This window comes from Pteropus vampyrus, unplaced genomic scaffold, assembly GCF_000151845.1.
Source record: "Pteropus vampyrus isolate Shadow unplaced genomic scaffold, Pvam_2.0 Scaffold4, whole genome shotgun sequence".
Lineage (NCBI taxonomy): Eukaryota > Metazoa > Chordata > Mammalia > Chiroptera > Pteropodidae > Pteropus > Pteropus vampyrus.
In genome coordinates this window covers 5720765-5738739 of record NW_011888785.1, presented here as the reverse complement: position 1 = coordinate 5738739, position 17975 = coordinate 5720765, and the positions used below count along the sequence as shown (strand labels likewise).

The 17975-nt window shown below is 31.5% G+C and overlaps 1 protein-coding gene and 1 pseudogene across 1 annotated transcript in view; both read right to left on the bottom strand.

The window, feature by feature from the left end:
• The window catches only part of DGKB (diacylglycerol kinase beta), a 551422-nt gene that overhangs the window by 253928 nt on the left and 279519 nt on the right, over positions 1–17975 (bottom strand). The window lies entirely within an intron of this gene.
• On the bottom strand, positions 11790–11908 carry LOC111743208 (annotated as a pseudogene).

Sequence of the window (17975 nt, the reverse complement as noted above, 5' to 3'; positions counted from 1 at the left end):
ATTCCTCTTCCACTGTGTTTCTCAATTGCATCTATTGTATAGGTCCTCATATTTCAGAACGTGATTTTCCACTCCTTTCATATGCTCTGAAATCTATCTACATTCTTTTGAACATAGCTCCAGTTTTTCATCTATTGAGGAGGGTGGGGGGTAAACATTTTCTTTTTAGAGCCAGATAGTAAATACTTTAAGCAATGTGGATCATATGGTCTAAGTCACAACTCAACTCTGCCCTTGTGGTTCAAACACAGCCATAGGCAGCAGGAAAACCAATAAACTTGGCTGTGTTCCAACAATTTTTTTTTTTTTTTCTTTTTACACAAACCAAGCAGAAGGCTGGATTTGGCATGTGTGCCATAGTTTTCTGACCCTTGATCTATCTTGTTATGAAACACTGGGAAGCATTTATATCTTGTTCCGCCTTTTGGGAGGGAAGTATAATGTGAAAATGCTCTCCCATTTAGAGAAACCGCTTAATTGTATGGCATTTCTGTGTTTCTATCAAACTCGTATTTTCTTCTGGACCACAATTTTGACTGAAAAACAATGTTGAGCTAATTTTAGTGTAGCCTGTGTTTTTACAAATATTATTGCACTTGATAGCAACAATAACCCTTTGAGTTGTCTTACCAAAATCATTTCAATTTATAGAGGAGGTAATTTTCACAACAGGAATTATAATACAGCTTCTTAATCCAAACCTGTGCATGTTTTAGTATATAACATAATTTCTGCATTATATTTACAATTATTAGTTGTAGATTACCTATTAAATAGTAACTTTTTTCAAAAACTTCCTAGTCCCTTTTCTACTTTCCATAAATCACTTAATATTTCTGATCTGCCTTCCTAAACGCCATAGAATTATTGGACCTCTGCATTATAATATTCTTTATACACTCAATTCAGATGATGGTTTTGACAGTAAATGCTGATGGACATGAAAAGGAAATGAAATGGTATTACGTTAATTACGTTACATGCCTCATTCAATTTAATTTAACCTCATAACAACCCTGAGAACTAGGAATTACTAGTCTGTTGCTAGAATTGATGAAATGGAGTATCCTAAATTCTAAATAATTTATCCCAGGTTTCAGAGATGTTAAGAAGCAAAAGCAGAAATCAGATATAGAAAGAAATAAAGTTTGTGCACTTCGTATGACATTTCTCATGGCTGAGTTATCTATGGAAACCAGCATCAGGTCTAAACTTCCACATCATCAATGTATTTTTTTCTTATGTAAATTCTGCTTAGGATTGTCTATATTTCTTAATGAGGACCAGGAAAACTTGCCTGTATCATTTGAAAAGTGAAGTTAAAAAAATCACAGAAATAACTTCAATATGAGTTTTATTACTGTTTATGTGCTAGAGAGCTTGGAACATTCTGAATGAAATTAAAATGCATTTCACTGGTGTGGAATCATGAACATTTGTCAAAATCATTTTGTATAAAACTCTCTAGGTTTCACAGCTGTATAAAAGCTACCTCAAAGAAATAAGTGCAGAATGAATAAAATCTGATGTGGCATTTTGCATATTATCAACAAAAATTTCTTTTTATTTTATCATGCCAATGTCCTACAATAACTTCATTTATGTCACAACTCTGTGTTTAACATGTGCAAAGAAAGCACATGATATTTGCAGTACATTTAATGGTCTTCAATAAGATTTTCTGGTTACTTATATTTCTCTAGAGATTACCTGTCCACAGGAACTAATTTTATATGTTTTCTAACTAAACCCAACCTTTCATGCTGTGCACTCAAAGCTACACCAAACATTCTCCACTCTATTAAAAGTAATTGAGTCAGAACATAAAGGTATTTTAAATGAATGTGCACTGAACATTCTCCAACCTGGTTCCGGAAATAGATTTAGGGACATTTTTAATACTCTGCAAACTTTAAGAACAGGAAATTACCTTTAGTTATTTAAAGCTAGAGAAGATTGGGCTTTAGAACTTTAAGACAATGTGCTATCATCAGCCTGAAGGCAGTGAAAGAGTCTTTTATTTTTTGTAGTCATTTAGTGTTTTGTTTTTATAAACTGTGTTTTCACTGCTGGAAATTCAAACACCATTTAGTACTTTTAGGAACTTAACATGTGAGATCTAGTTAATTTTGTGTAACAGAATGTTAAAATTGAAATTTAATTATTTGTAGTATTTAACAATCATTTGAGCCCTCAACATTAGAAATTGAGGGTGTTAATATACATGAACAAAATGATTCTATGTGACTTTTCAAAGATTAAATTGCACACTCTGTAGACAAAGGAAGAAATTAAATCAGAATATGAATGAGTGCTATTTTATTAGGTAGATGTTCTACACAGTCTAATACCATTGCTTTACCTGAAAAGTTAGTAATTGCTTATATTATTTTTTCCAATTGTTAATCTTCCAAAGAGTCATGCTAGCTTAAAATTAACATGATATATTAGCTGTATTCACCTAAAAGTTCACAGAGAAAAATATTTTACAGCTTTGAATTGTTTCAAGTTTATAAAAAGGATTAAATATATTTTAAGCATCTATATAAGTGACATGATTATTTTACTCTAATCTGAAAACCTAATTATCACCTTCTTATGGAGGACAAGGAACAGCTTTAAAGGCAAATTAATGTATCCTATCAGTGGGACAGTTTGTCACTTTATTAAATAATAATCATCTTGGCAAATAAGATTGTTATATGCTTCATAAAATGAAGAAAATAAACAAGGCTCCTTCACACTATTGCACATTAAAATTAACTTCCCACAGGTTTTTAAACAGTTTACTACACTTTCACTGTGTTGGATCATGAAATAGAAATGACAGCATTAACTTCTCTTTAAAACATAAGAAACAAATATGTTTTATATCATCTTTTAAATGCAAACAGATTTCAGACACTACACATATACATATTTCATTGCACACAACTTAAAAAAGTATGGTACATGTTATAATAACAAAAAATCATACTGTACTAGTAAAGAGGGTATGTAAGAGAGCTTGCATTGTAAAAAAATATAGAGTTGCCAATGATTTCTATACATTAAAAGTTTCTATGTGTAAAAGAGAATGTAAAATATGAGATTTGTTGAAATACTTTTAAAAAGAAGTATAACATTACTTGCATTTCTGGTATAATTATAAAATAATATTTTTGCAAGATCATTAAATACTTCTAAACTAAAGAGGTATGTGGGGAAATATCTTAATAAAATAACCTACCAGAATAATGCTACTATTCCTAAATTTAATTATCTAAGAATTTTTTTAAAAAAGAATTTCTTCTTACAATGCCCTCAGTTTCAATTAGAAAACTGTTTTAGACATTTTGGCATTTATTCAGTTAGTAATGCTACAATTAAGAAAGAGTACAACATTTTGACTTTTTTTTGAAGTCCCTTGCACATCATATTAAAATTGGCCTTTTTCATCAAATATAATCAGAAATTCCTTAATTATTCAGCAGGACTAAGGTACATAGCTGGCCTCTGACCTTCCAACACAGAATGCTCAGATTTGACCATTTTATAAACAGATTCTCAAATCTGCTGGCTCGTATTCAAATACGACTCAAATTATATTTTACTAAAAGAGATATATACTTCCACAAGAGAAGGACTCCTGGTATAAATATCTAAGTTCTGGCATTAACACAACACTGAGCAAAATGATTACTTTGCCAGTGTGCTTATTAAGAAAGAACTCTTCCTGTTTTCTTGATCACAAGGATTGCTGCAAGGACTGAGTGCATGTGAGCAAGTGCCCTCTGCTGGCTAGATTCTTCAACTTCTTTAAAGTCCTTAGAGAATCTTTTCAAGCTTCTCTCATAAGGACACCCTAACTTCATTCTTTCTAGAATTAAGAATCTATGGAAACTTTATGTAAGAATTTGGATTTTAAACTGAATCCCAGGCAATCTAACAAAATGAGATTTTTGGTGAGACTCACAATAAAGTTAGATTCTTAAACTGCTTATCTTAAAAACTAAAGAAAAAATGTTATTGTGCCTAAATAAATGCTTCTAATAAAACAGTCTAAACAAATAAAATATCTAAATAAATGCCTCTGATAAAACTAATTAATAATATATAATTACATATTAATATAATTATGAAAAGATGAAAATATAATTCACCAATGATTTTCAGTCTCTTCAAAACTCTTAACTACCATTTATTATAAACAAGTATAGTTAAAATTAACCAAACCTAGTAAAATAACTCAGTTATCACTACTCTGGATTCTACCAATGCTTCGGTTTACGGATGATGGAGCAAGAATAGCTCCTTTATCGTATGGTTCTTCATCTCCATCCCAGACATCCCACCTAATTCTTGGCCAATAAGATGATTTATTGTCTATGGAACTGACCCGGATATTCCATAGATACCTCACATTCAACAAGCACGGAACCAAATCAATATACTCTTCCACACACCTCTTCTTCCTCCATTGACCACTTGGTTGGTATTGCTATCATTCTGTCTCCACTCATACTTTCATTCACTATTTCCTTCACATCCATATTCATACCCATATTAATTACCAAGTTTGATAACAGTAACAACTACTTTTCTTCTAAACATCCATTTCCTTAGTCTTATGTCCTTGTTTAAAACCTTATAATTGTTTCAAATTACTTTCAAGGATGAAGTTTCCAATACAACTAGCAAGTTCTTTGTAGTAGGATGTGAGTAGGATGAACAAATCTCCTTAATCTCCTTAATCTTACATTCCTCACATTTCAAACTTTGTCTGTCCGTCTGGAACTATTTATGCTCTCCACCACACATGGATATGTTTTATGTCAGTTAACATTAACATGTGATATTTCTATTGACTCCACAGTAACTTGTAAAGTGAATATCTCTAAGAATCATGATCAAACATGTTTTCTACAAAGCCTTCCTAGCACCACTGCCACACTATGTGAGAATTATTTTCTCCTTTTTATTCTTAGATATGATACTTTGATTACTGCATTCATCTCATAGTACCATAGGTTTGCATGTATCTTTCCCTAAATAAGTCGTAAACTCTAAGAGGCTGGAATGGTATCAAACTCATCTTTTATACCAAACAAAAATATTTTCTGGTTAGTAGATATGCATTAAATTACTGTTTATCTGAACAAAATGGTTAGTAACTCGCTAAACATGTATGCTAGGATACAGTAATTATAATTCTAACTCAGTTATATGTAAATATATAAAGTGAGCATAACAACAACCATCTCCTAGGGTTGTGTGTGGATTAAATAAAATAATCCAAGAAAATCACTTAGTAGAGTATCTAGAAATGTCCAGCCTTTAAGAAATGTTAGTGTTAAGTTTTATTATAGCACATGGGTACAAAAGACAACTATTAGATCTATAACTGTGTCCTAGGCTATAAGAATTCACAATGAAAATGAGATGACTACTAACTATTACACAATTATTTTACATTTTCATGGTAACCTGTCTTTTTTTTCTGATATAATTTTTTTACTAAAGAATTACAAATTTAGTATATATAAAGAAAGCAATATAAAGTTTTCCTTAGACTCTGCATCCATGTATGCCATCTAATAGGTTACGGTTAGTTTAGATATATTTGAATATGGTTTCAATCATTACATAAATACAAAACAGGATAAAACATCTACTTTGAAATGCAAAAGAGCTAATAAAATTAAAATAATTGATTGTGGATATAAATGGATTTCATAGTCATAAATTCATAGATTACATGAATGTTTTTGTACCAAAGAAGGGATTATCAAAATTTCTTTCAAATTTGAATGTCTTAAAAATTAAGAGAATAAATTAAATAAGAAAAAACAATAACAATAATAAGATGAAAATAAATATGTAAAAAATACATGTAAAGAATTGAACATGTCTATGTGCAAAAATAAAACAAAACAAATTATGCTGTAACAGTGAATAATTAACTTATAAAATTAGAAGAGTGGCATGAGACGTAAAAGAATGTGTAAAGATTTAAACTTACAAAGAAGATAAATATGGGATTGGTTAGTTGCACTACAACTGGGCTTTATCACGTAAAGTTTTTCATGCAGTACCTCTAGGTATTTTTATTACATCATGAAACAGATGTAATAGAAGATGAGGACCCTTGAAATTTAGATATAAGTTACTTCCAAAAGCTAAGAAAATGAAATAAGAAACCTAAAGTCTATGAAAAGCTCAATTTATTTTTATAATACACTAAGATTTTGACGGAGACTGCTGAATGACCTTCATTTTCCGTTTTCCTTTCTTTCTCTATGTACCAGAGCCTTCCAGGCTCTAGGTGGGCGCATGAACACCCCCCGCCCCCGCCTCAGCAGAAGACCCCATTCTCCTGAGCTTTTGCTTTTCAAGGTGGCCGTTTCACTAAGTCATGACGTGAACAGAAGTGACAGATGTGATTTTCAGTGGAGGAACTTGGTGACGATACTGTGAACAGTGGACATGGGTATGAGAAGAATACCTTTTGGGGGGATGTCCTCTCTTCTTCTTACCTCAGACAAAAATAGATACTTCCTTCTGGTAACACTTTGCACTCAATTTTGCACTTAACTTCAGTGATAGTCTTCACTACATTTTATTTTGGTTTGTCTTCCCTACTGACCTACAGGCTTTTCAAGGGCAGTGAGGATATTTAATTATTTACCTTACTTATTTTCCAAGCACTTTCATAGTATAGAAATATTTATAGTAATAAATATTTTTCATGTCACACATTAAAAATAATGGAAAGAAAATATGGATTTATATTAAAGGTGTTCGTGTTAAACTTGTGAAGGGCTTTTCTTCAAAATTTAGTAGTAATCATTTTGTTTTCATAATAAAAATATAAATGTATAAATCTTAAATTGTTTACTGAATAAACTATATGTAAATGAATATTCTCAGAATATGAGACTATTAGGCCATAAAATAAGAATTGATTAATTTCCTATGAATCAATATTTGCTTAAGAAATTTATATATATTTGATATATAGAGAGATAAAATGTTTATATTTCAGTTACAGGATAAATCTCTTCTTTGGTGATTAGACAGTTTTTTAAATATTCATAATAGTTTTCTCTCAGCATTTAGAAATATTTTCAGAGAACAGCAGAGACTTAGTTTTTAAAACCTTTAAAGATATACTACACAACAAGTCAAAGAAATACTAAAATAAATTAAGAAGGTCCATATTCATTCTAAAGAAAAATCAGTGGCGAATAAATATTTTTCATTCTGTTCCACACCACAAATGAGAGAGGGAAGAAGAGAGAGAGTTGAGGAGAGGAGAGGAGATTGGGAAACAAAACGAGACTCAGAAAATACACATTTACCTAATTATTTGAAGATAAAGATATACTAGGCTCTAATTTATTTTATAGGATCAAATTATTCTAATATAGTTTTTAACTCTCTTTAAAGTTGATATTCAGAAAGCTTCACATACCTAACTTAGGATTTGCATAGATATTTGTACACTAATATTATTAGCAGCATTATTCACAATAGCCCAAAGGCCAAACAAGCAACCCAAATGTCCATCAATAGACAAGTGAATAAACAAAATGTAGTATATGCATATAATGGAATATTATTCAGCCTTAAAGAGAATTTCTGACACTCACTACAATATGGACTAACCTTGAAGACATTATGTTAAGTGAAAGAAGGCAGTCACAAGTGTATGGTTCTACTTACATGAGGTACATAGAGTAGTCAAATTAATTGAAACAGAAAGTAAAATGGTCACTGTCAGAGGCTGGAGGGCAGGGGGAGCAGAGTTATTGTTTAATGGGTATAAAACTTTAGTTTGAGAAGAAAAAAAGTAGTCCTGGAGATGGACAGTGATAATGGTTGCAGAACATGAATGCACTTAACGCTGTGAGATTTACACATAAAAATAGCAAAAGTGGTACAATTTTTTATAATATTTTACCACAATTAAAAAAAAGGAAAAAAAAGTTTGAAATACAAAATAGCAATCACTGTGAAAAAAAAATTTTCAAAGATGGCTTTATTCCTATGACTTTAATAAAAGCTACATAAATGTGTCTGTATAAACAAAAATAACATTTATTCAGCATAAAGAATTCTACAAATTTGTTAGGTTTGGTATGCAATAAAGACAATATTAAAAAACTAAATTTGAACATTCAAAAAATTTAGAAGTCTGAAAAAAAATCAGATTTTAAAAAATAAAAATAAGAAATAGTAACAACTAGAAACACTGAAAATAGCAATCGGTAAAGTTTTCTTGTATTTTTAATATTTCCACAGCCTAGTCCAATTGTCACTTTTTCACTGTTTCCCATGCACCACCAATTCCAAATTAATTTCTTGACTAAGCACTTAGCACTTTATTACCAAACTCCTTTGAGGTGCCATAAAAAATACAAATATCGTATAGTTTCTTTTAAATGTGGAATCTAAAACAAAACAAAACAAAAATGCACTCATTTAAACAGAGATAAAGGGGAGGCTGTCAGAGGGGAGGACAAGTGGGGAGGATGGGTAGAAAAGATGAAGGGGAATACAGTCTATAATATTACGATAAGTTTGCACGGTGACAGATGATTACCAGAATTAGTGGGGTAAGCACATTGTAAGGTATAAAAATGTCGAATAACTATATTGCATACCTGAAACCAATATAATTAACATAATATTGTTTACCAACTACACTTAAATTAAGAAAAAATTAACAAAACAAATGATCATGGATCAGAATTATGAAATTTTCAAATCTACTCTCAACCTTTTGTCTCTAATATGAATTTCAAGTCTACTGAAATTTAATAACCTTCTCAACCATATCATTAAGTAGTAGATGCATTAAAGTAGTAGATGCCTTATAGTTTGAGAAAAGGAAGGGCCATATAGTTAAATCAAAATACATCAAGGAATTATAAACATATCAAGTAATATTTCAAATGATTAATGCTCTACAATTCTACAGAAAGGAAGTATAGGGTGCTCTGGGAGCCAAACCTAGTATGGTGGAAAAAGGGAGGTCTATCCTCAGGATGGAGCAACTAAGCAGATATCAGTCTAAAGAACAGCAACAGCAACAGTCAACCTAAAGGGGAGGGAAGGGCAGACGCAGCAAAGGACAGAGGAAAGGTCAAAAGTCTGGCCAGGAACCAGATCATGGAGGTCCTTATACTTGATAAAGAAAGGTAGTTTAGCATTTTCAAAAGATCACTCTCAAAGAAGTTTCAAGAGATTAGACAAAAGAGTATAAATTGAAGAAAAACTATATCTCAGAATTCTGAGAACCACTAATAATTATGGCTTGGTTGGAGAGCAGAAGAAACCATAAATAAAACTCAAAACTTGGTATAAGCAGTTAAGTATAAAATGATTTGTTTAACTAAGTTTCAAAAAGAGTAAATCACAAATTCAAATTCAATTTCTGTAGAGCTCAAAACACGTGTGTGTGTGTGTGTGTGTAATTTAGTGATTTAGAGATCTTTTGTGACCTTAATGAGAGCAGCTGCATTTAAAATGAAAGAGAATCCAGATTAGATTGAATTTCGAAAAGGAATGAATGAACAATGGGAAAGTGTAGACAATTTCTTCAAAGAGTTTGGTTGTGAAGGTCATTTCAGTTCTTTTTATAGAGATGAAACTATATCCTGTGTTATTTATATCATCTACCTAAAGAAAGCTATATATAAACTATAGCATATTATTTGTCATCCTCCCCAATTCTCAGCAAATTATAGGCACCCTTACCCCCAGGTCTAGCATGATGAAGATAAGGGTGCCTAGTATAGGTCTCAAGGTCAGTGTCAGTGATGAGCAATAGCTGATGTTAGTAAAATGCAACCGACATTTAGACTTCTTAAATATTACCAGACACAGAGGCCCCAGAAAATGAGGTTAAAAAAAAAAAAAAGACAATTGGAAATGCCAACAGAAGTTGTAACTCGAACAAAAGAGAGTTAAGTGCTATGGAAAGAGGGGCATAGAGAGATGAGGAGATATTTTAGAGGCACAGTTTATTCCTGACTATATGTGTATCTTAAAAGCATGAGCTTTGGTTCTGCTACTATGAATTGTTATGTGGACAGTAACTACCTCGGTAAAATGAAAATAGCAATAGTTACAGAATGGACTTATTTCGAGGATAAAATAAAATATTGTATGATAAAAACAACTCAATGACTTAGAAGAGTTAATCCTAAATACATAGTAGCTTTTATTATAATTGTATATTGTGATACCATTCCCATTAAACTCCAAGTTCCTTTGAAACAAAAACCTGGTATTATTCATCATTGAAACCCCTGTATGGAAGTTTCAGAATATGTTTTAATACTCCTCTGTTTGAAAGACTTTACTTATGACCCCTCCTTTTGAATCCGAGTGAGGTTTTGACCATTTCAATCAATAAAAGTACAGTGAACATGAAACCATGTGACTGCTAAAATGAAGTCAGGAAATGGCCAAGTTCTCTTGAGTCACTCAGTGTTAGCAGACTGAGCTGCCATGTCAGAAGGCTGTCTGTCCCAGGCCACCACACTGTGAGAAGGACCAGGCCATATGGAGAAACCATGTGTAGGTGCTTGTGATAGTTAATTTTATGTGACAACTTGAGTGGCTACAGAATGTCCAAATTAAACATTATTTCTGGGTGTTTTGAGAATCTTTCTGGATGAGATTAGCATTTGACTTAGTGGACTCAGTAGATAACCCTCCCCAATGGGGTTAGGGATCATCCAAACGATTAATGTATGAAAATAACAAAAGGCAGAGGATGGAGGGATTCGCCTCTTTCCCCGGCCTCACTGAATGAAATGGGACATGTCATCTTCTCTGACCCTCATACTGGGATTTACAGCATCAGCTCCCCTAGTTCTCAGGCCTCAGATTGAATTACACCCCTTTCTTGGGTCTTCACTTCACCTGGGTCTCCAGATTGCTGAAGTAAGATTGTGGGGCTTCTTAGCCACCACAACCTTGTGAGCCTAACTGGTTCCATTTCTCTAAAGAACCCTGACTAATACAATGCTCCAGGTAAGGTCTCAACCATCAACAAGCATTAGCCACCAGACATGAGAGTAACCATACCTCAAGCTGATTCTGCCCCTTAGCTATCAAATCACTTCCAACCATCGAGTCTTCCCAGGTGAAGGCCCAGACATGAAGAAGCAGAGACAGCCATCCTGCTTTGCTGTGCTTGAATTGCTGAACTACAGAGGCTATGCTCATCATACAATAGTTTTATACCGCTAAGCTTTCAAGTAGTTCGTTATGTAGCAATAGTGAACAGAAGCAATTTTGATATGTGGAAGTGCAGTGTTGCCATAACATAAAACCAAAACAAACCAAGTAAAAGTGGCATTTACTTTGGAACTGAAGGATGAGAGAATCTGGAAGGGACAGAAGGATACTGACAAGCCTTAAGACATTGTGAGTAAGGCTTAGATGATATAGGAACAATGTTATTAAAAAGGGAAGGAAAATGGGCCCTTATTATTATGGTGGCTAAAGGTTCATTATGAAGCAAAAGTAAATGAAGTATCTTGGTAGATCTTAGCAAATGTTGATGCCGTGTTTATCAAATCTTAGAAAATACCATAAAGTTATAGGAATGAGAAATAAAAATTAAAAATTCATATAAATCAATATTTTCTACTTATACTTTATTTATTTATTTATTTATTTATTTATTTATTTATTTATTTATTTATTTTTTAGGTGAGGCAACCCTTGGTTGACCTCACAGATTGCAAGCACCTTATCAGTTTACAATCCCTTATTTTCTATTTTGTTTTTTACGCCTACAGCACCTGGTTTTCCTAGGTGGTCTCCCATCCAAGTACTAACCAGGCCTGACACTGCTAAGCTTCCAACATCAGACAAGATCAAGTTTGTTCAGGGTGGCATGGCTGTAGACTGTACATATACTTTCTAATTTCCCTCAGAAATTTTATCTATTAAGGAAACATTTTCTTTATATTTTAAGGCTAGTACATACGAACATAGAAGATGTTGAGAGTTGCTTAAGTAAGATTCTTTATGTTGTAAAAACGCTGGTCATGTAGAAACATAAAGCACAGAATACAAACTTCAAAATGTTGCAAGTGAGAGTTTATTTTTTTCTTCAAAGAAAAATATATGTGAGGGAACCTGTTTTGAAAAAAAGTAAATCAGCCATTTAAGGTTAATATGTTAGAATTAAATTCAATCAGAAAATAATGCAGAACATATCCATATAAGAATATGTATTCAAGGAACGGCATTAGTAACTAAAGCTTGGGTGGAGCAAGAAGCAATGGAAAGTATCTAATTAGTTCCAATTAGCTATTACAGGGGATTACTTTCTAGGTAAAATTACCTTATAATGAGGTGATTAACCTCTTTGGAAAGAGTTCAAGATAGATTAACTTTATACTTAATATGCCCTACAAAGAAGTGGTATAACAAGGGTCCTCAAATTTGTCCCCAGGGATAATCTCTAACAACAATTAATTGATTTTATTCCAGAAGAACCAAAAAAACAGTTTTCTTATATTATTGATAGAGTGATTTCTAAAGCATATAGATATCATAAATTAGATATTTAAACTTAATTTCAAATTAACTATTGTGTGGCATGAACATTATTCAAAAGAATATCACAATCAAACTCTAATCAATTCCAAATTCTAGCCTATAGATTATCTATGAATACCAAAAGAAAAAAAAAATGTGTCACTGACATTGAACAATGTCACAGGCTCATTCCCTAAAGTCAGCTGTCCATTGTCTAATTAGTTTAGTGGATCTACTCAGCTCCCAGAGCAAAAATGGTCCTTGTTACAGTCAACTAATGCTGCACAGGGGAGTAGTAGCCTGAACACAAAGGAAACAAAAACACTTGGTATATTGGGGATAGTGTTCTTAGAGAAAGTAGCTTTCACTGCTGGTTAAACCTATGTGTGTTTTTTCTCTAAAACTGATCATTTATTTATATGGACAAGTTGAAATTTTACATGTATAAATTTATATAATATATAATATATTATATATATTATATACATATATATTTAATGTCAGCTTGTAAAGAACAAAGGATAATTTACTGTAGTATTTTAATTTGACAAATATTTCCCAAAAGTTTCCATGTAGACATAAAATCTGTAATAAAGAGTAGAAATTGTTTTCTTAAACTGCTTCCTTACTATTCAGTACTCTTCCTTATTAAGAAAATACTCTATTGTGGGTTATTCAGCTGTAATTTTGTGGAAATCTCTGAAATAACTACCATTACTTCATAAATCTTGTTTTTTAATTTGGCATCCCAGGAAGTGAGTCTATGCATGTGTTTTTATGTGTTTGTGTGTGTGTATAAAATTTTTGCATAAAACACATGCAAATTCATGTAAAGCAAAAACACAAATCCTAGGAATAGAAAGGCAAAATCAAGGAGGAAAATATTTAGAAAATTTGCATAGGATGACACTCATAAAATGTAAGCATCTTGCAAACAGAAAGCAGAAATGTTTCTTCAGCTAAATCAGAGAATAGAAGCAACCCTATTTGAACATACATCCTTCAGAGCTCAATGGTCACTTTAACTTGAGAGCCCCAGAAAATATCCTTAGCTCTGTACTGCTACAATGTAGACTTTCGTTCTAGTTTATATTCTTCTACAGAACCTAGAGCTAAGTAAGGTTTCTATGTAACCCCAAATTCATTTCCCTCCTATACCTGGATATTTGAAAGATTCAGTGTTTAGATGGCTGCCTGTCATGTAAAAGGGGCTCCTTATTAAAAGCTGTAGAATAATCAACCAAATCAATGGCAGAAAAGCAGTATTTTATCCAAACTTTAGGACTTTGATTAGAAGACAAATATACTACTGAATAATAAATAATGTAGTGAATAAATTTAGCAAACATCTGTAGAATGATAATTATGTTCCATGTACTAGGTAGATAGTAAAATCCCAGAATTTCATTCCATTCCACAAGGCCTATGGTGAGAAAACCAAGTATTACTGCACAGAATGAGGGGGATTGTAAAGTCATAGCAAATTTTCTAAATTCATTTATGCTATTAATTTCTTGGATAGTTTGAAAAACATACATTCCAAAATCTGGGTTTATTATTATAGTAATATCAAATTTTCAGTCTAGTATACCAATTTGTCAAGTTTTGTTTCTTTTCTTCACACATTTGGAAGGCAACACCTGACATACCTGATGTCATTAAGTAGATTTTGAGTTAAATTTGCCCTATTTAAATGTACACACTGATCTGAGTTTCTAGTAGATTTTTTTTTTTTTCCACAAAAAGCAGAAAATAGTACAGAAATAAAAAACATACCTCTGAACAAGGGCAAAGAAAACAATCTTTGTTTCATTCAGGGAGTTAAAGATCAGATACTTTTAAATAACCAGTGTGGATTTAATGAAACAGTATCTTTGTAGCGTATTGCTGGTCATTGTTTATTAGCAAATGGTATTAAGCACTGTACATAAGGAATTTGAATTGGTTCTTTGAAAACAAGCTATGACTACAATATTAACAAATCTTTGTAATTCCACCAATATTTTTTCTCCAGCTAGTTTTGTGTATTACTTGTAAGTTCTTGTCAAGGTTTCATGGAATTAAACAGGTTTTCATTTCCCTATAATTATTGTAAGCCTTTATACTTATAATTTTAATAGATGCATTTATAGTGCTTCAATGTACAGTTATTAATATCAATATATATTTTTTAAAGCAAGAACTTAAAATGATCTATCTCAACAGAACCAGGAGAGGCGTAATGTACATGAATTATAAGAATGTAAATGTGATTGTACATAGTAAAAGCCAAATTATATAAAAATTTAAATTCCAATATTATATAATAAATCATTTTAAATAATAGTAGCATAAATACTTTAAGAATAATTTTGTTTTGAGTCTAAAAAATGGAAATGTTTACTAAAATGTTTATTAAAAAGTTGAACAGCATACTCTCTTTTAACAGTTAACTTAGATTTATACAGAAATTTTGAAAAGAATATGATATAAACCTCTCAACTAGCACTCTCTTAAGCACCGGAAAAATCATTATCTTTCTCAGTTCTTTCAATTTCTGTCATAAGAAGCATAGAGAGCAGAACTATATATTTTGGTAATTAATTTCCTTAAGATAATGTTAGAAACATCATGTTCTTTAAAATATAAATGAATTTCAAGGTGAGCATGCTAGAGGATCATATTAATGGCATATGATTTATTGTGACAAGAAATCAGATCTGAAACATCATTATTAGAAGTACTTACAAAAATCCATTTTCAAATTCCTGAAAATATGAAGAAGTGCTATGGCTGAACCTGTCTCAATATCGAAATCTGAAAATCTGGCTATGTAATTATGAAATTGTTTGTGCACAATATCTGGCATGCCTTCCTTACAGAAATTTATTAGAAAATGTTCGTATCCTAAATATGTTTCATTATAGTTGAGGGAATTACCTAAATGCTTACAATTCTGAGCGAAGAATTAATCTATAGCAGTATAGATTAAAATGTATATGCCTAATTGACTTGGTAAAATGTGTAATTTTAGGGCAAATTGTTATCTTAAAAAACAGTTGGTCAATAATACATGGAGCATCTGCTTTACACCCGACATTCTTTAAACTCACAATAAAAACATGTGACTTGTATCAATCTAGAATGTTTTCTATGAAACATTTACTTTAAACTATATGAGCAAGATTTAATCATGCCTAAAATTTACAAATAAGTATCAATAAGAGGTAGTTTCCCATCTTATGAATACATTGAGGTATACACATACATTGTTGTAAATGGCATCTTACCACATGCTGGGCAGTGAGGAATGTCATAAATTAGTACCATAATTGATAATGAAAAATTGACTGGATATATGTGAATAATAAACATTTTCATTATTAAGAATTATTAAAATTATACTAGAGAACAGAATTTGTTAGCCTCTAACACTTAAAGAGGGGGTCATAAATATTGGCATTCTTATATGCAGGCTGTAAAATTTTTTGAGTATCACATAAATATACTGATATGCCTCTCGATACTTTTAATTTTCCTTTCTTCCTGCCCTCTATACCACCTCTCTCTGTCTCTGTCTTTCTTTGTCTCTCTTCCTCTCTCTGCTGAGTAAGTCTGGGACAAATATGACTTAAACATCACTAAACTCTTTTTCCCATCTGTGTGTTTCTTAAAGCTGTTAATGAGCATTTAAAACTACAAAACTCTTGAAAGGAGAGACTGCATGTTTCATTTTCCAAACAGCATTTTTTAAAAACCTATTGTAATATATAAATACTGACACATGAATGCTTCAAAGAATGGCATTTGAGTAAGCATAGGCTAGTTGATTCTACACTATGGTTTTCTGTACATTAATAAATATGTTCATTTCCTGGACATTCAAGGTGCATCAGTATCATCATAGTCTACCATAAAGTGACTATAATTTCATTATTACATCGATTTGTTTTCAAACATTTCATGACATAAAATTTAATCTTGTAAAATGAAATGTCTCTTTATTCTAGATAAGGAAAACTTATAGATGTAAATTTTTAATTAGACTATTTTCAATGTAATTTTGTAATATGCATGGCTCAAAATTGAAACACTATAAAAAACATACAATAAAAATTTAGTTTTCACCCCAACCAGTTGTTTCCCTTTTTCAGAAGGAACCAAAGGTAAAAGATTTTTGTGAACCTTTCTAAAGATATTATGTACACACACACACACACACACACACACACACACATATATATATTCATATATATACATTTTTTTCATTTTCTTTAAAACAAAACTTATAGCTGTCTCAGCTATGAGAGTCAAAGCAAATCACAACATCATGATCAATGATTTGTAGGGTAAAAAGAAGATTTCAAGTCAAAACATAATACCTAATTGTAGATTTTGGAAATAAGTTTTCATGTTTTGCTAAAACATTTAAATAGGTAAATCTAATGAAAAATCAGATAGGACTTCGCTAATCATGAAATTATTTACTATGATGATTCTTGTATAAAGTAGTACACAAAAGTAAGTCTAGAATTAAAAAATCTAAAATACATTTAACATCATTTTTAATGAACCTATATGGAAAGAAATTATGGCAATGTACTAGTGAGTGATAAAATTGAAATAAATATAAGAATTTTTAGATGCAGTTGTCTAATAAATGGTCTGTCACATTCATGACACAGGGTCAGCCTAGCCAAATACAGAGCCCACAGAGACTTTGGCTTTGAACATTAATATATAAATCACTGTATACATATATATAAACACACACATACACACACACATATATATATATACACACATATATAAATGCTAATTATGATTTTGAAACTTTGTGAAATGAACTGAGTAGAAATGGGTATAATTGAAGCAAAGGATAATTCACTTCTTCTGCCCCATTTTCCCAAGGGAGTGAGGTGGAGATAGCCATGTTTCTTTCTAGAAATGGGGAAGATAAAAGCCGAAACTTGCCCTATTTCCCTGATTCTCAGAAAAAGTCAATGTCTGCATTATAAAGGGAAAAATGTTCATGTATTGCTATAGTAGCAAAATGTTGGTCACTAGGCTTTTCTTCTTGAAGAAAAAGTCTTTAAAAGTACTTTACGTTAACATTGCTATTTCCCTTGTCTATATTCCAACTTAGTTGAGGCCAATATTGGGCAGACAGTACAAAGATTAGAGGACTAATGCTATACCTATGTAATATACAGTTAGTTATTCAACGTTATCAACTTAGAGCCCCATGTTTTCTCTTGGGATTTGGAATAATCAAACCCTCACAAACCTAGCCATGTAAAGAATTAAGAATATCTTTAAAATATTCTTTTCGCTTTATACTTGAAATTTTTCTTTTCACCATATGAGAATGGAGTAGAGATGACCACATTGCATTTTCCACTATAATCTCATTAAAACCTAAAAGGAAAATTTGAATTCACTTACACTTT